This window comes from Scyliorhinus torazame, chromosome 4 (genome assembly GCF_047496885.1).
Source record: "Scyliorhinus torazame isolate Kashiwa2021f chromosome 4, sScyTor2.1, whole genome shotgun sequence".
NCBI classification, from domain to species: domain Eukaryota; kingdom Metazoa; phylum Chordata; class Chondrichthyes; order Carcharhiniformes; family Scyliorhinidae; genus Scyliorhinus; species Scyliorhinus torazame.
The window spans coordinates 307,900,091-307,916,982 of record NC_092710.1 but is presented as its reverse complement, the minus strand read 5'-3'; the positions used below and the strand labels follow the sequence as shown (position 1 = coordinate 307,916,982).

Genomic DNA, 16,892 nt, shown 5'->3' with positions numbered 1-16,892 from the left:
TTGTTAATTAGGAATTAAATGAAATCAATAGCACTAAACGACAGAGGGTCAGATGATGTGGAGTCTGTGTGGGTAGAGTTGAGGAACCACAAAGGCAGAAAAACCATAATGGGAGTTATGTACAGGGGCCTCCTAACAGAGGTCAGGACCAGGGGCACAAAATGCACCACAAAATAGAAAGTGCATGTCAGAAAGGCAAGGTGACAGTGATCATGGGGGACTACAATGTGCAGGTGGACTGGGTAAATAATGCTGCCAGTGGACCCAAGGAAAGGGAATTAATTGAATGTTTACAGGAGGGCTTTTTGGAACAGCTTGTGATGGAGCCCACGAGGGGTCAGGCCATTCTGGACTTAGTGTTATGTAATGAGCCAGACTTGATTAAAGATCTTAAAGTAAGGGAACACTTAGGAGGCAGTGATCATAATATGGTAGAATTCAATCTCCAATTTGAAAGAAAGAAGGTAGAATCAGATGTAAAGGTGTTACAGTTAAATAAAGGTAACTACAGGGGCATGAGGGAAGAACTGACGAAAATCGACTGGGAGCAGAGCCTAGTGGGAAAGACAGTAGAACAGCAATGGCAGGAGTTTCTGGGAGTAATTGAGGACACAGTACAGAGGTTCATCCCAAAGAAAAGAAAGGTTATCAGAGGGGGGATTAGGCAGCCATGGCTGACAAAGGAAGTTAGGGAATGCATCAAAGCAAAAGAGAAAGCCTTTAATGTGGCAAAGAGTAGTGGGAAGTCAGAAGATTGGGAAGGCTACAAAAACAAACAGAGGATAACAAAGAGAGAAATAAGGAAAGAGAGGATCAATTATGAAGGTAGGCTAGCCAGTAACAAGAGGAATGATAGTAAAAGTTTCTTTAAATACTTTAAAAACAAACGTGAGGCAAAAGTAGACATTGGGCCGCTCCAAAATGACACTGGTAATCTAGTGATGGGAGACAAGGAAATAGCTGAGGAACTAAATAAGTATTTTGCGTCAGTCTTCACAGTAGAAGACATGAGTAATATCCCAACAATTCAGGAGAGTCAGGGGGCAGAGTTGAATATGGTAGCCATTACAAAGGAGAAAGTGCTAGAGAAACTAAGAGGTCGAAAAATTGTTAAATCTCCGGGCCCAGATGGGCTACATCCTAGAGTTCTAAAGGAGATAGCTGAAGAAATAGTGGAGGCGTTAGTTATGATCTTTCAAAAGTCACTGGAGTCAGGGAAAGTCCCAGAGGATTGGAAAATCCCTGTTGTAACCCCCCTGTTCAAGAAGGGAACAAGGAAAAAGATGGAAAATTATAGGCCAATTAGCCTAACCTCGGTTGTTGGCAAGATTCTAGAATCCATTGTTAAGGATGAGATTTCTAAATTCTTGGAAGTGCAGGGTCTGATTAGGACAAGTCAGCATGGATTTAGTAAGGGGAGGTCGTGCCTGACAAACCTGTTAGAGTTCTTTGAAGAGATAACAAATAGGTTTAGACCAAGGCGAGCCAATGGATGTTATCTATCTTGACTTCCAAAAGACCTTTGATAAGGTGCCTCACGGGAGACTGCTGAGTAAAATAAGGGCCCATGGTATTCGAGGCAAGGTACTAACATGGATTGACGATTGGCTGTCAGGCAGAAGGCAGAGAGTTGGGAGAAAAGGTTCTTTTTCGGAATGGCAACCGGTGACGAGTGGTGTCCCGCAGGGTTCAGTGTTGGGGCCACAGCTGTTCTCTTTATATATTAACGATCTAGATGACGGGACTGGGGGCATTCTGGCTAAGTTTGCCGATGATACAAAGATAGGTGGAGGGGCAGGTAGTATGGAGGAGGTGGGGAGGCTGCAGAAAGATTTAGACAGTTTAGGAGAGTGGCCCAAGAAATGGCTGATGAAATTCAACGTGGGCAAGTGCGAGGTCTTGCACTTTGGAAAAATGGTAGCCATGATGTGGAGATGCCGGCGTTGGACTGGGGTGAGCACAGTACGAAGTCTTACAACACCAGGTTAAAGTCCAACAGGTTTGTTTCGATGTCACTAGCTTTCGGAGCGCTGCTCCTTCCTCAGGTGAATGACAGACCTCTTCATTCACCTGAGGAAGGAGCAGCGCTCCGAAAGCTAGTGACATCGAAACAAACCTGTTGGACTTTAACCTGGTGTTGCAAGACTTCGTACTTTGGAAAAAAGAATAGAGGCATGGACTATTTTCTAAACGGTGACAAAATTCATAATGCTGAAGTGCAAAGGGGCTTGGGAATCCTAGTCCAGGATTCTCTAAAGGTAAACCTGCAGGTTGAGTCCGTAATTAAGAAAGCAAATGCAATGTTGTCATTTATCTCAAGAGGCTTGGAATATAAAAGCAGGGATGTACTTCTGAAGCTTTATAAAGCATTAGTTAGGCCGCATTTAGAATACTGTGAGCAATTTTGGGCCCCACACCTCAGGAAGGACATACTGGCACTGGAGCGGGTTCAGCGGAGATTCACACGGATGATCCCAGGAATGGTAGGCCTAACATACGATGAACGTCTGAGGATCCTGGGATTATATTCATTGGTGTTTAGGAGGTTGAGGGGAGATCTAATAGAAACTTACAAGATAATGAATGGCTTAGATAGGGTGGACGTAGGGAAGTTGTTTCCATTAGCAGGGGAGACTAGGACCCGGGGGCACAGCCTTAGAATAAAAGGGAGTCACTTTAGAACAGAGATGAGGAGAAATGTCTTCAGCCAGAGAGTGGTGGGTCTGTGGAATTCATTCCCACAGAGGGCGGTGGAGGCCGGGACGTTGAGTGTCTTTAAGACAGAAGTTGATAAATTCTTGATTTCTCGAGGAATTAAGGGCTATGGAGAGAGAGCGGGTAAATGGAGTTGAAATCAGCCATGATTGAATGGTGGAGTGGACTCGATGGGCCGAATGGCCTTACTTCCGCTCCTATGTCTTATGGTCTTTTGGTGTATATTCATACAGGCCCCGGTGTGTATTAATCGTTACATATGGTCGGGAGGCAAGGTCCAGCTCCAACTGTAGGTAGGCGTGACTCATATCTAATATTGTGAAGGAGAGTCCACCTGCAAGTTTTGCGTAGAGATCCTCTATGCGAGGCATTGGATATCGGTCGAGTCGGGAAGCCGTATTCACTGTAAGTTTATAGTCGCCACACAAGCGAACTGTGGCATCTGGCTTCATTACAGGTACAATTGGTGCTGCCCAGTCAGCAAAACGGACGGGCCTGATAATACCCAAACTCTCCAAACGAGTGAGCTCCCCTTCTACCTTTTCGAGCAAGGCGTAAGGCACCGGGCACACCCGGAAATAGCGCGGCGTGGCTCCTGGTTCGACTTGAATACGGGCTACGGCCACTTTTATTTTCCCCAAACCAGGCTGGAATACATCTGGGTATCGTCCTAGCACCTCAGTCAACCCTTCAGAAACTGTTTGGAGGATGTGCTGCCATTGCAACCGCAAATGGCGCAACCAGTCCCGACCCAACAGGCTGGGCCCATGGCCGTGCACCACGATAAGTGGGAAACGCCCCTCATGGCGTCCATAAACAACAGGGGTCATTGTAGTTCCTGCAATGTCCAGTGGTTCCCCCATGTAGGTGGCCAACCTGACCTGTGAGTCGGTTAATGTAAGGGTCTGTATACCCTGCTTGATGCGGTCGAATGTCCTCTGGGCGATCATGGAGACCGCTGCGCCAGTGTCCAACTCCATCTCAAGCGGGTGGCCATTGACCCGTACTGTCACCTTAATGGGGGCCACATGGGGAGCTGCCAAACAGTGCAGCTGCAGGCAATCGTCCTCCGTCTCTACGTCCTCAGGAGTAGTCGCCGCAGGTGCATCCACATGGAAGGTACGGCCCCTGGGCTGGTCCCAGTTTCGGTCGGAACGACGGCGTCTCTGGCCACCCCAGGACCGGCGTCCGCGACGGGGTCGGCGCCTACAGGTCTGACACGGACATGGCTCCTCATCCATTGGTTCTGGAGAAGGCTCCCTTCGGGGAGGAATGTCCGACGGCCACTGGCGTCGGTCCGGACGTCGCCTCGCCCAAGGTACCGCAGGAGTGCGGGGGTACATTTTCGGACAGATAGGGTTGCGCCCCAAGGCATGCACTTCCATTCCCTGTAGCTCCTGCACTCCTCGTTCTGCGCTCTCTCGGGACAATACTATTTGAATGGCCTGTTGAAAAGTCAATGTTGGCTCCGCTAACAACTTTCTCTGGGTTGCCGCATTGTTAATACCGCAAACCAAACGGTCGCGTAACATTTTTGACAAGGTTTCACCAGTCACAGTACTCCGCAATCCTGCGTAGCCTGGATAGAAAATCGGCAAGGGATTCTCCAGGGGTCCTCTCAGCGGTATTAAACCGGTAACGCTGGACTATCGTGGACGGGGTTGGGTTAAAATGTTGCCCCACTATATTCACAAGTTCATCAAACGTTTTGGTGTCCGGTGCAGCTGGGGACGCAAGGCTCCTAATCACCCCAAACGTATGCGGGGCGCAGGCAGTGAGCAATATGACCACCTGCCGCTCGTTTTCGGTGATATTGTTTGCCCGGAAATAGTAACGCATCCGTTGTGCGTACTGGTTCCAGCTTTCCAGCGCAGCATCATAAACATCCAAACGTCCATACAGAGGCATGGTATAATAGAAAACAACTTCCAACCTGTATCCAACAAAAATCCAGGGAGGTGGCTTCAGCAGTGTAGACAGCTATTCACTTTAACCCTCATCGCCAGTTTTGTGAGGGCCACGAAGAATCCAGCACGAGTTTTAAGGATACAAAGTAATAACATTTATTTACAATATCATATATATATATATATATATATATAAGAAACAGCAGCAGCAACTTCCCTTGCTGCACACTCTTTCCTGCTGGTTCCAAACTGGCCAGCTTTATTTATACTTGGAGTTTACGAATGGTTTCTCCGCCCCCCTCATTGGGGAAGCTCATACTCCCACAGGATTGTGGGATTGTCATTAGTCCCCAGCCAATGGTAAGCAGGCAGGTTATAACAGAAAGCATCAGCCCAATAGCAATTAGTCGTGGCTGAATTTCACAAAAAGACACAATGGTTTCAAAGATAGAAAAAGAGCAACTGCAAAGTTTAATTGGACAACTGAACTGGTTAGGTAGACAGACTAGACCGGATGTGAGTTTTGATGTCTTAGAGTTGAGTACAAAAATGAATGATCCCAAAGTGGAAGACATAATAAGAGCAAATAAAGCATTGGGCAAACTAAAAATGCAGGAGTGTGTTTTGAAGTTCCCGGTTTTAGGTGACCTGAGGCACTTGAAACTCAGTTTAGAACGATGCGTCCTACGCAAATTTATGTGATGGGGTTTCAAGCGCAGGAGGTTTTATAATTTTCCTTTTGGGGAACAATGGTAAATGTTGCCCGCTTGTGTGGGAAGCAAAGAAAATAAGGAGAGTGGTAAAAAGCACTTTGGCTGCTGAGACGTTAAGCCTTGTAGAGGCGGTGGATATGGCCTTTTATATAAGTCAGATATTGACAGAAATTTTGGGATTTGGGTGATATACCTATTGACTGTCACATTGACAATAAATACCTGTGGGAAAATGTGCACTCTACAAAAAGTGTCAATGAAAAGAGGTTACGGATAGACATCGCAAATTTGAAGCAGATGTTGGACAGAGGGGAAATAACAAAAATTAAATAGGTCGACAGTAGCTATCAACTGTCAGACTGTTTTACGAAAAGGGGCGAGTTCACAGAAACTTTTGGATATTGTTAATAAAGGGCACTTGTTTCTGTGACTGTTTTTTTTCTTTCTCATACAAACAACAAAAAAAGGGGGGGAATCATGTGTGTATTTTTGAGTTTCTTGAAATTTTGTTTTCACCTAATTATTTTTTTCTCCAAGGAAGGGGAGACTATTAAGTAATGGGTTAAGAGACATTGCAATTAGTTGTCTCATTTATGTTAAGTATCCATTAATTGACACTGAGATGGAAGGGGCTTCAGGTGGCCTCTGTCAGATGATGTTGTTAGAGTTTTGTGCAAAGTCTGTTGGAAGGAAATAAATATGTGTTGGTGAAAAAGGAACAGAACATTAGACTCTTCATATCACAGCAACTAAAACGTCTAACACAGATAAGAAGGTAGTTCTCATCTGTGATAGACAGCCAAAGACCCCCTCTTGCAGCGCATTATCCACAACCTCACCAATGGCTGGCAGAAAAGGCAGTGCCCACAATTTTACAATGTGAAGGATGACCTGACGGTGATTGGTGGTATCCTCCTCAAACTGGACCTGGAGAGGAATTTGCTGAGGCCTTGACAGAAATCTTTGGATCCTCAATGTATTCAGGTGATGTCCCGGAGGACTGGAGAATAGCCAATGTTGTTCCTCTGTTTAAGAAGGGTAGCAAGGATAATCCCGGGAACTACAGGCCGGTGAGCCTTACTTCAGTGGTAGGGAAATTACTGGAGAGAATTCTTCGAGACAGGATCTACTCCCATTTGGAATCAAATGGACATATTAGTGAGAGGCAGCATGGTTTTGTGAAGGGTAGGTCGTGTCTCACTAACTTGATAGAGTTTTTCGAGGAGGTCACAAAGATGATTGATGCAGGTAGGGCAGTGAATGTTGTCTATATGGACTTCAGTAAGGCCTTTGACAAGGTCTCTAATGGTAGACTAGTACAAAAGGTGAAGTCACACGGGATCAGGGGTGAGCTGGCAAGGTGGATACAGAACTAGCTAGGTCATAGAAGGCAGAGAGTAGCAATGGAAGGATGCTTTTCTAATTCGAGGGCTGTGACCAGTGGTGTTCCACAGGGATCAGTGCTGGGACCTTTGCTGTTTGTAGTATATATAAATGATTTGGAGGAAAATGTAACTGGTCTGATTAGTAAGTTTGCAGATGACACAAAGGTTGGTGGAATTGAGGATAGCGATGAGGACTGTCAGAGGATACATCAGGATTTAGATTGTTTGGAGACTTGGGCGCAGAGATGGCAGATGGAGTTTAATCCGGACAAATGTGAGGTAATGCATTTTGGAAGGTCTAATGCAGGTAGGGAATATACAGTGAATGGTCGAACCCTCAAGAGTATTGAAAGTCAGAGAGATCTAGGGGTACAGGTCCACAGGTCACTGAAAGGGGCCACACAGGTGGAGAAGGTAGTCAAGAAGGCATACGGCATGCTTGCCTTCATTGGCCGGGGCATTGAGTATAAGAATTGGCAAGTCATGTTGCAGCTGTATAGAACCTTAGTTAGGCCACACTTGGAGTCTCGTGTTCAATTCTCGTCGCCACACTACCAGAAGGATGTGGAGGCTTTAGAGAGGGTGCAGAAGAGATTTACCAGAATGTTGCCTGGTATGGAGGGCATTAGCTATGAGGAGCGGTTGAATAAACTTGGTTTGTTCTCACTGGAACGACGGAGGTTGAGGGGCGACCTGATAGTGGTCTACAAAATTATGAGGGGCATAGACAGAGTGGATAGTCAGAGGCTTTTCCCCGGGGTAGAGCGGTCAATTACTAGGGGGCATAGGTTTAAGGTGAGAGGGGCAAGGTTTAGAGTAGATGTACGAGGGAAGTTTTTTACACAGAGGGTAGTGGGTGCCTGGAACTCGCTACCGGAGGAGGTGGTGGAAGCAGGGACGATAGTGACATTTAAGGGGCATCTTGACAAATACATGAATAGGGTGGGAATAGAGGGATACGGACCCAGGAAGTGTAGAAGATTGTAGTTTAGTCGGGCAGAATGGTCGGCATGGGCTTGGAGGGCCTGTTCCTGTGCTGTACTTTTTCTTGTTCTTTGATTGTCATTCTGCTCAATCTACAGAGCTTGGTGCTGCGCCAGATTCATGAGGGACACCTGGGCGTCAAGAAGTGCAGACGCAGAGCCCGGCAAGCTGTCTAATGGCCCGGCATCAGCTAGGACATCACAAACCTGGTCCTGAACTGTGCTACCTGTCAGCTGCTCCAGCCAGCGCACAGTAAGGAGACGCTCCAGCAGCATGACATAGTGACTTCTCCGTGGTCCAAGGTTGGCATCGACCTCTTTCATGCGAATGGTCGCAACTACGTATTGATCATCGACTACTTCTCGAATTACCCTGAGGTGCTGAAACTCCCGGACCTCACCTCTCGGACCGTCATCAAAGCCTTTAAGGAGACGTTCTCAAAGCACGTCATCCCAATCACCATCATGAGCGACAATGGCCCGTGCTTCAGCAGTCGAGAATGGTCCACGTTTGCCAGGTCATACAATTTCCAGCATGTCACCTCCAGTCCGCACTATCCGCAGTCCAATGGAAAAGTCGAGAAAGGGGTGCATATTGTGAAACAGCTCATCTGCAAGGCCGCGGACTCTGCTTCCGACATACACCATGCACTGCTCGCGTACAGGGTGACTCCATTGTCCACTGGCATGTCGCAGGCTCAACTCCTGTTGAACAGGGACCTGTGGACAACACTTCCAGCCATACACCTGCCCAACCTGGATCACATCCCGGTGCTGCAGAAGATGCAGCAGCTCAGAGACCGTCAGAAGCAGGGCTATGATGCCCATGCCACTGATCTGGCCGTGCTATCCCCGTCAGACACTGTCAGGATCAAGATGCCGGATGGTGGGTGGTCTGCCCCGGCTGTCATTGTTCGCTCTTATGTTGTACGTATGGCTGATGGCTCCATCGTGTGAAGGAATTGACGGGCACTGCGCAATGTTGCCTGCCCACAATCACTTTCTCCGCCATTTCCATATGTTGAATTGCCACCTCCTGATACCTCGCACCACGAGGCCACCAGTCAGGCTTCCATCCCGTCTGTCAAGGCGCTGTCGTCCTCTCCGCCACCTCTCCGGCGATCGACCAGGATCAGACGCAAGCCTCAGAGACTGGACCTTTGAACGTTTGTTTCGTTTCTTCTGTTCTGTTGTCCTCCGTCAGTCACGTTAGACAGGCTCATTCACATGTAAATACATTCACATACGCCAACAAAACATTAAAAAAAGGGAGATGTCATGATATGCAAACATGCAGCTAATGAACACATAGAATAGGACACGACCAATGACCAACTCAGGGGTGGTATCTCACTATACAAGGGGTGAGGCACTCCCACCCCGCCTCTTTCCACAGACCAACATCTACAGAGTGAGACAGGGTGATCCTCAGCATCACACCCCAGCACGTGGCTTAGAGCAAGGCTGGTTCAGTTGGACTGAGTCACTACTTTTAGATTAGCAGAGAGTCGAACTCATTGAGAACTGTGCTAATAGTTCAATAAACACATTGAACTCACTTCAAAGTCTGGAGCATCTTTTACTCAAAACTGCATCAAGTGGCAGCTTGTGTTATTCCAAATTACATAACACAACAGGATTGATATTAGGAAATTCTTCTTCGCATAAAGAGGGACCAAGACGTGAAATAAACTTCCAGAGCCACCAAGGCAAACAATTGCGGAAACATGTCAGAAACAAGTGAAAGTTAGAAGCTGCCTGGGCGGGGGATTTGAGATGGGCCGAGCGGCCTGTCCCGTTGTGACGTCATCCGCCACTTGCTTTCCGCAGCGACATCACTTCCGCACCGACAGCAGGTTCGGTTGTGCGGCCATGTTGGTGTGAGAGGGCGGACCTGGTGACGTCAGAGGCTCTCGGCTCCCTCCCCGGCACAAAGAGTGAAGCGAGTGCGGGGCTGGGATGACAGAGGCTTCAGTCATTTAGAGAGAGAGAGAGACAGTGTGTGTGAGGGAGAGCAGGGGACAGAGCCAGAGGAGATGCGAATGCAAGTCGGCCGGCTTCTCGGGTAGGTGCCAGTGCTCCTGTTTGTCTTTTGCAATTTCAAATGGCCAGTTTGCAGTTTGATTTGAAGTTGGAGGTATTGAACATTGCTGAGATGGGAGGGAGATGGATGGGATTTGGAGAGAGAGAGAGAGAGGGATAGGATTTGGGAGAGTCTGCAGCAGATCTCTCACACCCAGGCAACACACACCCATGTATTTGTCAGCTGTATCTGGCTGATCTCTCGTGTGTGCTGTTTAACATTAGAATTGGGATATTTTATCTTTCAATGTCGCGTCAACTTGTGCTGGCTTGCTTGTGTTTTTCTAAAATGCTTAGCCAGAAGAGGGTTTCTGATTTATATGTTTTATATCAGAGGGGTTCTGTTGTTTTTGCTTTGGGAGGTTTCAGCAGCAAAACAGCCTTTCAGTCCTGAAAGCTTTCAAGTTGCCTGATTGAATCAATCCAATCTGGAATGGATGCAATAGTGCTGTCCGCCAGGAGACATGAAACAAGTCTTGCAGTTTCATGTATCCGCTTGTTATTTCTCTGTCTCTTCCCTGCCCGTCCCCGCGCGTCAATGACCTTTATTCTGAAGTGTTCCTTTTGACAGAACTGGTAACATATGTTGGTAACACCCACCGAATTGCAACCGCAGTGTGAGCTCTCCAGAAGTTTATTTTTTTTAAAAAAGAGGATAGTATCCCTCTCCTCTCGGGTTACGTTGTTTCTACAACCAAGATTGTAACGGAAAATCCTGCTTCATGTGGTAGTCCGTATCTGCTTCAATTGCAAAAAGGGGTTTGTGCTGAAGCTGGCTGCTCCTGGGTAGTTTGAATTGCATTCCGCTAGTTCACAATCGAAACTCTTTCTTTGCAGTTTTGCGGCCCTCCCACTAGTTTTAACCCAGTTTCCACCCTAGGGTCTAAATGTTCATTTCCCTCCTTTTCTACCATCATCATCTATGTCTGAGGTAGATGATCTGATTTAGAAATGGTTGGCGCAAAATATCACCCCCTCTTCCCTCCCCCTTCTGCCAACTCCCCTCCCCGCCCCCTGTTCAGGGACAGACATGTTATTGGAACTGAATCAGCGACTGGACATTGTCACTCCGGATTGGCGATAGGCGTTCAGCCTCACACAGGTGCATTAGGAAAAGGTTCACACCGTCTGAGATCGTGTTGTCCATTCATGCCTCCTCTATTCGGATTCGATGGGACTTCTTCCTCCAAACAATCCCTGTCTACAATGTCCTTTAGTCGCCGACTCAAGGCAGTGTTGGATTCACACTATATATGCGGACTGTTTCTGTGTAGAACTTTACTGCACAGGGTAAAATCAGTTCGACAGGAGAATCTCTGTGCAACGCTTCCACATGGAAGGACTCCATATAGGATCAATGTAGGCATACATTTTTCTCAATATAAGATGGTTTGCCACGCGACCTTTTGCTTCTGTTCTAGGAGACTGAAACTTGTGGAGGAAAATTATTGTTCTCATAATTTGCGGTTTAGCTGCTGGACAGTTTGATTTATTTTTGATGTGATTTGTTTTGGGGGTGGTGACTGCACAAGCCTGGTGGCTGCTACCATGTAGGGGAGACCAACCATCGTACATTGAAAAAGCAATATATAATCCATGCCTGCACCACAGTGCCGCCGCTGAGTGGACCTGCATCATTTAAATTGGACATCGGTCGAGAAAGGATAAACATAAGCGAAGACCAGAAAGGAACTCCACAGTGATTGCAACAGGCGATAGGATGCAATGTCCGCCCAGTTTGCCTTGGCATTCATCTGCCACAGAATTGTTACAGTGCAGAATTAGGCCACTCGGCCCATCGAGTCTGCTCCGCCATTCAATCATGGCTGATATTTTTCTCATCCCCAATCAATCAATCTCATGCGCTACTTCTGTCCCCACCTTCCTGCATTCTTCCATTTAACCACCCACCTGATGCTTTATTAAAGGTTGTCACTATCTCTGTTTCAAATACAAACTCCTGTAGTGCAACCCCTCCATCTGTTGTGGATGTGTGTGAAAATTATTATTTCAATCTACCCCATTCCACCCTTTAACTTTAAGCACCTCTTGTAAATCCTCGCACCAGGGAGCATCCTTTCTATCGCCTCTAGATCTTCTTACTGAGCGTGAGCGCAATGTTTTGTCCAGTACTCACAACTTTCAAGGTTTTCGATACATTCATCAGTACATCTTGCAAGCGTACGAGATGGTTGGAAGTAGAAAATGTTGCCAAATACAGTAGACCATAAGATATAGGAGCAGAATTAGGCTTTTGGACCCATTAAGTCTGCTCTGCCATTCAATTATGGCTGATGTGTTCTCATCCCCATTCCCCTGCCTTCTCCCCATAACCCCAGATTCCCTTATTAATCAAGAGCCTATCTATTTCTGTCTTAAAGACACTCCGTGATTTGGCCTCCACCGCTTTCTGCGGCAAAGAGTTCCACAGATTCACAATCCTCTGGGGCTGAAGAAATTCCTCCTCCTCTCTGTTTTAAAGGATCGTTCTTTTAGTCTGAGACTATGCCCTTGGGTTATAGTGTCTCCTACTAGTGGAAACACCCTCTCCACATTCACTCTATCTAGGCCTCTCAGTATTTTGTAAGTTTCAATTAGACCCCCTCTCCCCCCCCCGACCTTCTAAATTCCATTGAATACAGACCCAGAGTCCTCGACCTCTCCTCATATAACACACTCTTCATTTCCAGGATCTTGTGAACCTTCTCCAAGTCCTTCCTTTAGATACTGGGCCCAAAACTGCTCACAGTATTAAGGGTAAACTTGCAACAAAAAACACCCAGCATTCTTTCATTAACAAAACCGTGGATTTTTACAGTACAGAGGGAAGGAATTCAAACTTTTCTTCCCTTTTCTAGAGGGGGGGAAATACATGCCCTCTTCTCATAACCCAGTATCTGCCTCTGCTTCAAACATTTACCCTTCCCTTCTTAGAGATGGTCATTGTCTCAGCTATTCCCTGTGACAGTATCCCAAGCTCCAATAACCCTCGTGTGTGGCAAGTGAAATTGAACAAGTTTAAATGGAGAATGGACCTGATGGAAGTCCCGTTGTCAGTTTTGAAACCCTCCACCTTTTGGATCTGATTTGTTTTGTTGCTTTCAGCAAAAGTGTTGTCACTGAGCAAACCAGAACAATAGTCAAAGCTGACTTTAAACATCGCCACATTCTCAAAATAAGCAAACTGTAAATAGGAGTACGCTGTAATTGGAGTGTTAGAAGTTAAGGTTATATGGTTATTAGATTGCATCCGATGACAACTGCAAGTGTTTCACATAGTATGGTGGCTGGAAATGTGGAGTGTAAAGATGGATATGGGTCTATTGGACTGTAAATTCTCTAATACAGTAAATACTCAGTGTTGTGGACTGTTGACTACAGTGTCCATTCAATAAACATATAAAGCAGTGGAATGCTACTTTTGTTTTCCTGAACTGGGAAGCAGAAATTGTCCTTCATGAACACTTGGTCATAGTCGTTGCTCTTGAACATCAGTCTTTTGAACGTTGGACAGGTTGCTGTGAATTTTAACTCATTTGAAAAATAAATGATATTGGCCGCCATTCTCCATTCAGAGTCTTCTGCCAGTGGCGAATTGACACTGTCCCACTGATGCTAGGATTCCCATGCTTGACTATGCAAAAATATGCATAGGGCTGAACACGCCCGTTTCTCCGCAGTTTACTGGGGTCATTCAGCCCATCAAACCTGCAATGGTCCTGGGAAAAAGCACCCCACTTAAGCCCATGCCTCCACCCTATCCCCATTTTGGAAGGGCGCCCCGATCCCAGCATCCAGGGATAGGAACTGCCCCCCCCCCCCCACCCCACCTGCAACACAAAGGTTGACCTCCCCTGCTGACAAAGGGAGCACCCCAACCCCTCATTCAGGAGGGGCATCCTCTTATTATCCCACCCCCCCCACTCCCACACCAAATGGGAATACCAGGTCACCACTCCCACACCATGAGGGTGGCCAGACCCTTTTGGCCCCTGCCCCCAGCATTGCTGATAGTGCACTGGCACTGCCAGCCTGGCAGTGACTCCCCAGCCTGGCACCATGGACCCAGAGTGGGGTCAAGGGGGTCAGACCATTGCTCATATGCCCCTCTGCTGCTGCCAGGCTGGAGATGGGAGGGGTTCCACCAAGGTCCTGGGGCGTATGTGGCCTTGGGCTGTGGGTAAAGGGTTGATCCCAGGACCCTCGTCTGGAATGTGGGTCCTGTGTCTTGACTGCCCCTTCCGGTCCTGGGCAACCGAAGCTCATTATTGGCATGGTGATCTCCAAGGTCTTAATTCTGGTCTGACCTGTTTGAACTCTGAGGTGGTCTCCTCACTCTGGCAGCTGATGAGCAGACCAGCCAGTTCATTCAGGATTCAACAGTTCCCTTGAAATGCTTAGCATTCATAAAAATCATTACATATACAGTGCAGAAGGAGGCCATTCAGCTCATCGAACCTTCACCAGCCCTTGGAAAAATCACCCTACCTCCATCCTATAAACCCACGCAAACATAGGGAGAAAGTGCAACTCCACACAGTCACCTGAGGCTGGAAATTGAACTCCGGCCCCTGGAGTTGTGAGGCAGAAGTGCTAACCACTGTGCTACCGTGCCACCCTTCAATTAATTCAATTTCACAGTGCAGTACCTTTTTAATGAGCCTTTGCTAGTTTAATGGTTTAAACACAGCTGCCAATAGGATGCTGCCCTTTACGCTTTCCCTTTACGCTTAAATGCATCTGAAGTACTCTCCATGAATGTTTATAAACATTCTTGTTATGATTGACACCTGCAGATCACTTCAAAAATGCTAAGTGCTTTCTGCGGTTAGAAAAGAGGAAGTTAAACTTTTCAGCTGCTTTGCGGTGGTCAGCAGCTTCCAGCCCGTTAATCGCAACATGATCCCGCTGGTGCGGGGCAGGATGTCTGGCAGGATGGGAGCGGAGGCTAGCAATGGGTTACTGTCCGTCACCAATCCCGTTTTGGCCTGACACCGGATTCTCCTCCCAATGGGAATTCCCGATCTTAGTGGCAGGGATTAAAGAATCCCAACCACAATGGTTTTCTTCACCCTTCTGGATTATAGTAGGATACAAACCTGATTCTGTTTGTTCATAATCCCCACATTCTAAAAATAAACAAACTGTAAATAGGAACATACTATAATTGGAGTGTTAGAAGTTAAGGTTATAGGATTATTAGATCAGACGCCAACCACATACAATGATGACCTGAAATTATTTACATTATCGTTTTGTACATGTAAATGTACATGCAAGGAATTGGGTAGTTGCCATGCATCAAGTATGCATAATGTACCTTGACGTGTCAATTTCTAATTTTAATATGTCTCGAGTTGAATGCCTGTGCATCACGTACTCATGGATGGCAATGAGAGAGGTGATGAAATCTTTGGCATCTACTGTATGAATATTATGACCAACTGGTAGTTCAGCCATAATGTCATATCAATCATTTAAAATGGCGGTTCTGTGGGTGGTGGATGTTATGAACGTTGGGGGAAGCAGAGATTGGTTATCATCCTTACCACCACCAATATTTCTTTCCCCTTCTGAATATGTGAGACATGGTTCGATAGGTAATAACAGCTCGCCAGTACTTCACCCAGGGACCATTTTTCATGAAATAGCTCATGAAAGCAATGAAAGTGAGGAGGTTCAGCAAAAGGGTAACCTATGCTCATCTGATGTTTCCCCCCTCCCCGCCCCTCACCATGTGGACGTTCTAGTAGGAAACCAGAAAGACAGTGATGGGTTGGAAGGCACAACAAGTGGGGCAGATGGAAGACTGGAAGTTACAAAGGGACATGGACAGATTGAGTGAGTGGGAAAAACAATTGCAGGTGGCATTTGATCTGGAGAAGTGTGAAGATATAAGAACATAAGAACTAGGAGCAGGAGTAGGCCATCTGGCCCCTCGAGCCTGCTCCACCATTCAATAAGATCACGGCTGATCTTTTTGTGGACTCAGCTCCACTTACCCACCCGCTCACTTTAACCCATAATTCCTTTACTGTTAACAGGCAGAAGAATAGCCAGGTAGCTAAGAATCAGGGGAAAGTAGCCAAAGCATGAGAGGGAGGGATAGGCCGGGAGGAGAGGGGGGGAGACAAAGAGGAAAGAAAGGTGAACCACAGGAGGGGGGAGAGGGAAGGGACAGGGAACAAGATAGGAGAACCAGGGAGGTAGGGGGGAGGCAGGGAAATGACAGTCGGTAGGAGGGCACGGGATACGATAACAAACTTGGCATCCCCAGGAACAGAGAACAAGGAGAATACAGGTGAAAGATGGGAGGAACGGCTGAAGCGGAGGTGAGCGCGAGACGATAACGGCAGCGAGATCCGTCCGGGAGATCACGACCCTTTGGGTGAAGAAGTTCCTCCTAAGTCTTCGAAATGGTGAGAAGCTAGACATTTGGTGATGTGTGCACTTAGACCACAAAATGTTAGTGAACAGGCATAAAAAGCAATAGGTCCAATTGCTTTCTACATTCCACAGAGCCAACCAGGAACTGGAGCAATTCTCCCTGGAATTTAGAAGCTTTCCAAGATGTTAAGGGGATTAGATCGGTAGATAGTGAGGAACTATTTCCATCAAGGTGGTAGATGTTTGGAACCCTCGTCAGTAATGGAAACTGATGCTGGATCAATTGATAAATGGAAAATTGATGAAATTATTCTTCGCCAAAGGAATTTGGGGATATTGGACAAAGGTGGGCTAATGAAGTTCGGTCATAGGTCAACAACAATTACATTGAATAATAGAACAGGCTTGAGGGGTTAAGTGGCCTCCTCCTGTTCGAGCTCCTCAAAGGCTAATGGAATGTTGTTGACCTTTACCTCCATTGGATGGAAATCCAAAGAGAGCAAACTTTGGCCAGTTTCCACTTGGAGCATTGTTCAGATTTAGTCACTGCACCTCTGGAAAAATGTATTGGCTTTGAGGGGGCGAAAGCATCGATTCACCAGAAAGATACTGGGAGTTAAAGTGTTAAATTATGGGGACAGGTTGCAAAAGTTTGACTTCCATTTCTTTGTGTCGAAGATAGCAGGGTGTTCTAATTGAGGTGTTTAATGTGATATGTCT

At 46.7% G+C, this 16,892-nt stretch overlaps 1 protein-coding gene across 5 annotated transcripts in view; it reads left to right on the top strand.

The window, feature by feature from the left end:
• The first annotated feature begins 9,600 nt into the window (after positions 1 to 9,600).
• LOC140411055 (tyrosine-protein kinase Fyn) overlaps positions 9,601 to 16,892 on the top strand; it is a 431,995-nt gene continuing 424,703 nt past the window's right edge. For 2 of the 5 annotated variants that reach the window (XM_072500045.1, XM_072500044.1), the window contains exon 1: positions 9,604 to 9,768. The gene's annotated coding sequence lies outside the window, so the exon portion shown is untranslated. Of the gene's footprint in view, positions 9,769 to 16,892 lie in introns of all 5 variants that reach the window. The other 3 variants (XM_072500049.1, XM_072500048.1, XM_072500043.1) reach the window with 3 other exon arrangements.